Source organism: Macrobrachium nipponense, chromosome 1, assembly GCF_015104395.2.
Source record: "Macrobrachium nipponense isolate FS-2020 chromosome 1, ASM1510439v2, whole genome shotgun sequence".
NCBI lineage: Eukaryota > Metazoa > Arthropoda > Malacostraca > Decapoda > Palaemonidae > Macrobrachium > Macrobrachium nipponense.
The window spans coordinates 13,379,393-13,386,892 of record NC_087200.1 but is presented as its reverse complement, the minus strand read 5'-3'; the positions used below and the strand labels follow the sequence as shown (position 1 = coordinate 13,386,892).

General features: G+C 35.7%; 1 pseudogene; it reads right to left on the bottom strand.

Moving 5' to 3' along the window:
- The window catches only part of LOC135219134 (barH-like 2 homeobox protein), a 115,512-nt pseudogene that overhangs the window by 33,128 nt on the left and 74,884 nt on the right, over positions 1–7,500 (bottom strand).

The window sequence follows — 7,500 nt, the reverse complement described above, 5'->3', positions numbered from 1 at the left end:
ACAGCTGGTGGTATCTTTATAAGGATTCAAGGAACTACTCTTTTAGCATGTAAATATAAAGAATAATTCATAAACTGACAAACCTGACATACAAAAGTTACGGGAATAAAATCATATGTGCGCTCATACACAGACATACATATACGAAGAATATTGGTTAAACAGACAACCTGATATAAAATCAATTACGAGGAGCAAGAAAATTCTTTCTTTCAAATATGATCATTTCAAGTTATTTAAACCGTTTTAGCCAAAATATAAATTTACAGCTTTTAGCCTATATATATATATATATATATATATTATATATATATATATATATATATATATATATGTATATATATATATATATATATATATATATATATATAATAATATATATATATATATACTTCAAAACCTAGCCCTCTCTTACTACAATAACTTTTAGGTAATTGCAAGGATACTTCCTAACGTAGCCCTCTCTAAAATCACTTTGGTTCTTGTGCCATTAGAACCTAGCCCTCTCTAACTTTGGGGAAATATTTGGCAATGTTGCTTGAAATGATCCAGCCTATCCTAGACCTGATAGACTCTCTTATTATGCGATGTAGAATATTTAAATAATATTCTTCTCGCAGCAGAATAGCTCTCAAAATAACAATTATTAAACAATTTGCTGTATGCTAAATACGAATATTTGATTCAAACGTTGGTAAACAATCATTGCTCAGTGAACATATATAATATATATATATATATATATATATATATATATATAGATATATATATATATATATGTGTGTGTGTGTGTGTGTGTGTGTGTGTGTGTGTGTGTGTGTGGTGTGTGTTTCACTGAGCAATGATTGTTTACCAACGTTTGAATAAAATATTCGTACTTAGCATACAGTAAACTGTTTAATGATTGTCATTTTGAGAGCTATTCTGCTGCGTGAAGAATATTATTTATAATATTCTACATCGCATAATAAGAGAGTCTATCAAGTCTAGGTTAGGCTGGATCATTTCAAGCAACATTGCCAAATATTTCACCCAAAGTTAGAGAGGGCTAGGTTCTAATGGCACGAGAACTAAAAGTGATTTTAGAGAGGGCTACGTTAGGAAGTATCCTTGCAATTACCTAAAAGTTATTTTAGTAAGAGAGGGCTGGGTTGGGAAGTGTACTTGTAATTACCATTTATTGTTAAGTATACAAGCTTGATTTAAGATAGGTTTGATATGTTTTTCTGATTGCTTTTGATATGCATTTTAAGGCTTTTTATTTCATTCGTCACAGAATACTTGCTTTGCAGTTTACTCCGCTCTAAATCAATCATTATCAGCATGTCCCCAAATATTTGAGCGGTCGGGGTTACTGAATTAACTAAGCATTTGAGACGGAATTGAATGTCAAAATCGTTAAAAAGTCGCACAAAGATCTGTCGGACAAAAACTCTCATTTACATTCTGGCGGAAATGTTGTTTCGACAAAATCTTTACACGGAGCAGCAGCTTCTTTTGTTTCGAAGCAATAATTTGAAGTATAACTTTATTTCTGAATATCCCGTAAATTATACGTCTTCCCCTCTAGTTTTATTTTCTCACTTCTCTTGTTGTGCTCCACCGTTATTCATAAGTGTAAGCGCTTCTCATAAATTTATACAATCTTCTATTAACAGACAAACACTTCCAGACATATTTTTCATAATCGTCACTCGAATAAATCCCTTTTATCTGTTTTCCCAAAAACACTTTTTTATAGGTTTTAATTTCTGATTTTGAATTATTCTTTTATAAATTACTTTCTCATATAATCTTCGTCTCATTTTTTCAGTGTTCACCTTTTTAATGGACTGATTTTGTTTTCGGACGAACGAGAGAGAGAGAGAGAGAGAGAGAGAGAGAGAGAGAGAGAGAGAGAGAGAGAGAGAGAGAGAGAGAGAGAATCAAACTTTATTCTCGTTAACCCCCTTTATTTAGCCTGTTTGACGACTTAAGAGCCCCTCGCAGAGAAACTGCAACCAAAATCCATGACAGTTTTGAAATTTTAAAGACGCGAAAAGACTGGAATCAAGATGGCGCCCCCCTAAAATAATAACGTAACTATACGTTTCCAGTTTCTGGAACGAGTGGTTCCATGAAAGCTTTGACTCACTCACCCTCCTATGGGAAAGATTCAGTTAAGTTTGGCCAAAGGAAGTTATTTGCTTTCATTCTTTCCAGAGCTAATTCTCCCGTAATTTAGATCTCAGAGATTAAGTGCGCGGACTGGAACCTTCCTCATCGGTCTGTGTGCTCTGTCATCATCATTATTATTATTCCATTCTTTCTTTACGCAAATTACAGTTCCTGGCTAGAAAAACCAGGCTGGGCTTCCAATGAACCCTTTGTTCCCCCGTCTCCGTTTCCACAGCAGTTAGCTGGATCGTTTTTATCGTGACGTCACTGTGATTCTCAAAGGGTGCTGGAGCATTTCCACGATGACGTCACTGTGATTCGAAGATATCTGGAACGGCATCGCTGTGATTCAAAGGCTTTTAAAGCGCTTTGGTTTTCTCATTATTATGATTCAAAAGATTTCGTAACGCGTTTATCTTAACGTCACTGAATTCAAAGGCTTCTGGAACTGTTAGATCGTGAGGTCTCTCATTCATATTGCTGCTGGAACGTCATTACATTGATGATATTGTGATTCAAAGGCTTATAGAGTTTTCAGTCGGTGAACAGGTCTCTTGTTCTTCCTTAGCCTAAAAAAAATATTACTTTCATATTCACAGCGCTTTTTACTTAGAACAGCAGACAATTGTTAACAATCGTCTTCCCACCACCCAACCCCCTCTTTTTTTTTTAGTAAAAAAAATCCTTTGAAAAGCAGCATGTGTTACTTCAGTATTTGAACTCTTCCCCGTTTCACTGATGCCAGCTCAGGAGGAGTAGTTGGGGGTGGGGCCCACCGGGCTCAGTGGCCTCTGTTAGGGAAAAGTGTCAATAATAGAGGCGTCGGTAATCTTTCTTCATGGTCTAATGGGTTATGATACGGTAGGAAAGACTGAATGTCACGGGTCGAAAAAAGAAGTGGGAGGCGGCTGGATGTGGTTGGGCAGATCCCAATATTTGTCGGGTGATTTGTATAATTTCAAAGGGAATGCAGCGCGAAACAGAAGTGTGTAATGGTTCCTTACTTGACGTTGATTGAGCCATTGCACAATAAGCTGGCGAAGAGATGATGATGATGATGATGATGATGATTATGGTGAAGGAAGAAAAGAAGAAGATAATCGGTAGGAAGCAGCAGAATAGCGAGGGAATGTGTAGTTAGGAAGAAACATACTTGACTGAAGAGTATAGCAGACATAAACAGTAAGCAGAGAAGAATGACGAGTGGAGAATAAAACAAAATCTCAGATAATGATAATGGATAAAACCAAAGTAAAAACAAGCACAATAAACATAGCTTTTCAATTTCGAATATGGAGAAAAACAGTAAAAAACGAAAAGGATAATGGAGAATAAGTTACTTGAATAGCCTTGATAATGGACGTGAACCTTTCAAGGTTACCACTAATAGCATTAGCTCAGTTCTTTACCTAAACACATGATACTGATGATAAACTCAGAAGCCTTTCCAAAACCTCGTGGTGATGAAATCAAAGTTTTGTTCTCTAAGGGTTCTTATAAATTTCTATCCGTAATACTTTATTAACCCCCCAAGAAAACGTCAAATCAGAGGTCATATGATTACGCTCATAGTTCATGGATCCTGCAGAGCTACGGTCCCGAATAACGCTGCAGCTGTGGAAGACTTGGGGAATTAAGATGAAATTTTTTTTAACCTTAGAGACCAACAAGTAGTATCAAAAGACGAGAGGAAAGTTTAATGTGAATCAAGAGATGCCAATCTGCTCCTGATTTGAATCAAGTGGTGAGGTATTCATTCTGGACAATTTACAGATTTCAGCAACACTCCTTGCAGATTACTCCTTCTGGCGCAAAAACCTTTTGAGTCGTGTAAATTTTTATTTGGAGTAGAAAAAATGAAGAGAAAATCCGATTTTCTGGTTCCGGAAACAATTTAAATTGTCTAAACTTTCCGAATGAAATGCGACGGGAAATCACGCTGACAGTAGTGGATATTTCATATATTATACCCGGTAAACATTTAAAGAACAAATCGTACGTAATTTTATATAAATACATATTAGCTATCATAATGACTAATATAAATTAATTGGATCCGAATACTTGGATGCAATAATTGCTTTTTCGTTTCCTAATTTAGCAAAAAAAAAAAAAAAAAAAACAAAAAAACTGAATGCCAAATAACAACAACCCGGCACCCTTCACGCCCCAGCTCTCTCTCTCTCTCTCTCTCTCTCTCTCTCTCTCTCTCTTCCTCCTGCCTTTACCAATCATCCCAGAAAGGAGGAGGAAAAAACTGAAAAGAAAAGAAAAACATGAAAAGATGCGGAAAAAGTAGCTTCCTTCGTCGGCACTATTATCCACAACAATTAGCCCCGGTGGTCCCTACCCCGGGGGGTCATTATTGGTTGCTCCCATTAATTATACCCGCTGTATATAATAGGAAGGTGGTCCGGCAAACTCCGAGTTAATGGCTATACCTAGGGTATATCTATGGCTTTTTACTGGGTCTGATGAGCCCGCTTCTGATCGGGTACGTTCGTGTTACTCAAGGTTCTTTTTTTTTATGCTGATTTACCTTTAATCATTTTACTTTTTTTTCCCCTTTCGTTCCTTACTAAGAAATCAGCTGTAGGATTTTCGTAATTAACTACTGCTGCCTTTTCAGGTCATTATCAATGTATGTTAATGTCCTTGGATGTGATAATTTTATTTATGTTGAGAATACATAATAAATATAACATACATAGAGTAAATACACGTCTATGTAGGATTACGTCTAAACCTACATTCCACATACTCTACTCACAAAGATCAATACACAGAGAGAGAGAGAGAGAGAGAGAGAGAGAGAGAGAGAGAGAGAGAGAGAAACATTATCCTTTTAAGCAAACTTCCTTTTTTATTTCAAACAAACCTCCGTACATGCACATGCTCCTAACGAAGCGAGCTGGCATCCGATTCAAGGAGGGAGGAAGAAGAAGAAGCTAATTATTCTAACCAAGCCTCTCATTTCAGGCAATTAAGACCCACATGGAACCAATCCTTCCTATGAATCAATTTCTCCACCCCCCTCCCCCCTCTTCCTCTCCTTTTCCCCCCTCCCCCTCCTTCCCTTCCCCACCTCCCAAGGAACAAATCCACTTGCATTTTACCGAACGACGACGTTAAAGGGTAGCGATACGTAAGATATTCAGAAATATTTTCTTTTGATTTTATCTTGTAAAATAATAGTTTGGGACGTTGCTTGCTGTTGCTAAAGGTTTCCTATAATCAGGGGATTTCTATATAGAAAGATCCTTTGGGGCATCCACTGAGAAATGACTGACCGGTAAATATACATAACCAATCTATCAGTACATATATCATTACTAAGGCTATCTAAGATCTCAAAAAAAAAAAGAAAAAAAAGATCGTTCTAAACCGTTTAGTAATCTTGAAAGACTCGTTTCAACACAAAATATCCTCGATAGTGAGCTTTCACTATCTGAGAGTAAAGTTTGAAAAAGAGAAAAAAAGAAGGAAAGGAATAAAATGCAATTTTGTAGCAGATACAAAAGAAATTACAAATGGATTCATTACACTGGGCGTCATTAATACCAGCAATTCAATAAATGTTTAGGGCTTCTTCATTCAGACATATGCCTGATGAACTGAACTTTCTGTCTGGGTGATGAAACTGAATATAATAATAATGATTAAAATAATAATAATAGTTTTGTTTAGCCTTACCTAAAATAACAATACCAAAACAATGCCAATATTTGCAATGTAGTTATCTTACCAAGGTAGACGAGCGGCTAATTGATTTATATACCTTACGATAAACGTTTTGCAGCGAGCATATATAATCAACTATAAAAGCCACAAATATATATATATATATATATATATATTTAATATATACATATATAATATATATATATATAATATAATAAATATATATATATCTATATATATATATATATATATATATATAAAATACAAGGAGTATGACTATTCAAAACATTAAAATAATAAATCCAGAAAGACCAATTAAATTATGAATGTTCATCACTGGAAAACAAAAGCAGCACTAATAACCAAATCAACAAAATAGAGACGAGGACTTGAGTACGGATATATGATCCACGTATTCCCAAGGTCTAGGTACATTTAAACGGTTCTCTGTGCACCGAACGAACGTGACAATTCGAGTAACTTAATACTTTCGATGATACGAGCTTGCGCGTATAGCCAAAAACGGGCATCAAAAACAATGGGGGAGTATTTTAAAACTTCCCTCCTCTTTCTCTCTTTGTATGTATGTATATATATATATATATATATATATATATATATATATATATATGATATATATATATATATATATATTGGTTATAAAATAAAAACGAACCGAACTATCTATTTGAAATTTTAGCATCTAAATGATGCATAGGTATTAAAATGATAAATAAATTTTTGGGTAACTTCTACCTATACTACCCCTGATCCTGCTTCTGTTACTTGAAGGACAAGAATGCAACGCTACATTACAGAGCCTGAGTACGTTGTAAATTCAGAACTTCAGCTAATCATCTTATCAAGATCTCGCATTGAGACCAAGGCCATTTTGGAGTGAAAGGGAGAGACTTAAAGGTGTCTGGAATGACTTCTTGATGTGGAGAGACTCCGAAATGTGATAAATTTTAAGTGAATTGGCAAATGTCGCTAATCTTAGAATTCATCGCTCATAGAACTTATGTCTCTTGAAATGAGGTGCAAGTATTAAACTGCTTATCTTTTCTTTATCGGTAATCATTAAGAAAGTACTGGTAATTGTTTTAAAATCTTCTGATGCGCTATCGCTCAGACAAGAAATTCAACTGAAAATTGCTGACACGAAAAAAAAAATAACTGTTACCTAAGACAAGGAGCGACAACTTGGATGCCTGAGACAGATGTTCCGAAGATTTTATAAAATAAGAAAAGGCAGGAATCATTATCCTAGTTTCCAAATCTGGAACCCAGTTTAGTTAATCCAGACATGAAATTTCTCACCTTCGGTTCTGATACCACTGTCTTGACCTGAGTATCCGTCAGATTGAGTTTGGCGGCCAGTTCCATGCGGTCCTGGACGCTCAGGTATTTCTGTCTTTCGAAGCTCTTCTCTAAGGTCTGGAGCTGGTGGTCGGTAAATGCAGTGCGCGCCTTGCGCTGCTTTTTGTTTTTCATCGGGTTATCGGGAGACCTCGGAGACGCGCTGCCTGGAAAGGGGAAAGAGGCGAAACTTATAGAGATACCTCTCATTTCTTCAAGCAGTTAAAGAGTTTACGCAAATTTGCCATGCTTTATTCTAATGGCAATATGTCACTAAAAAGAAATGTTTACAGATATTGCATA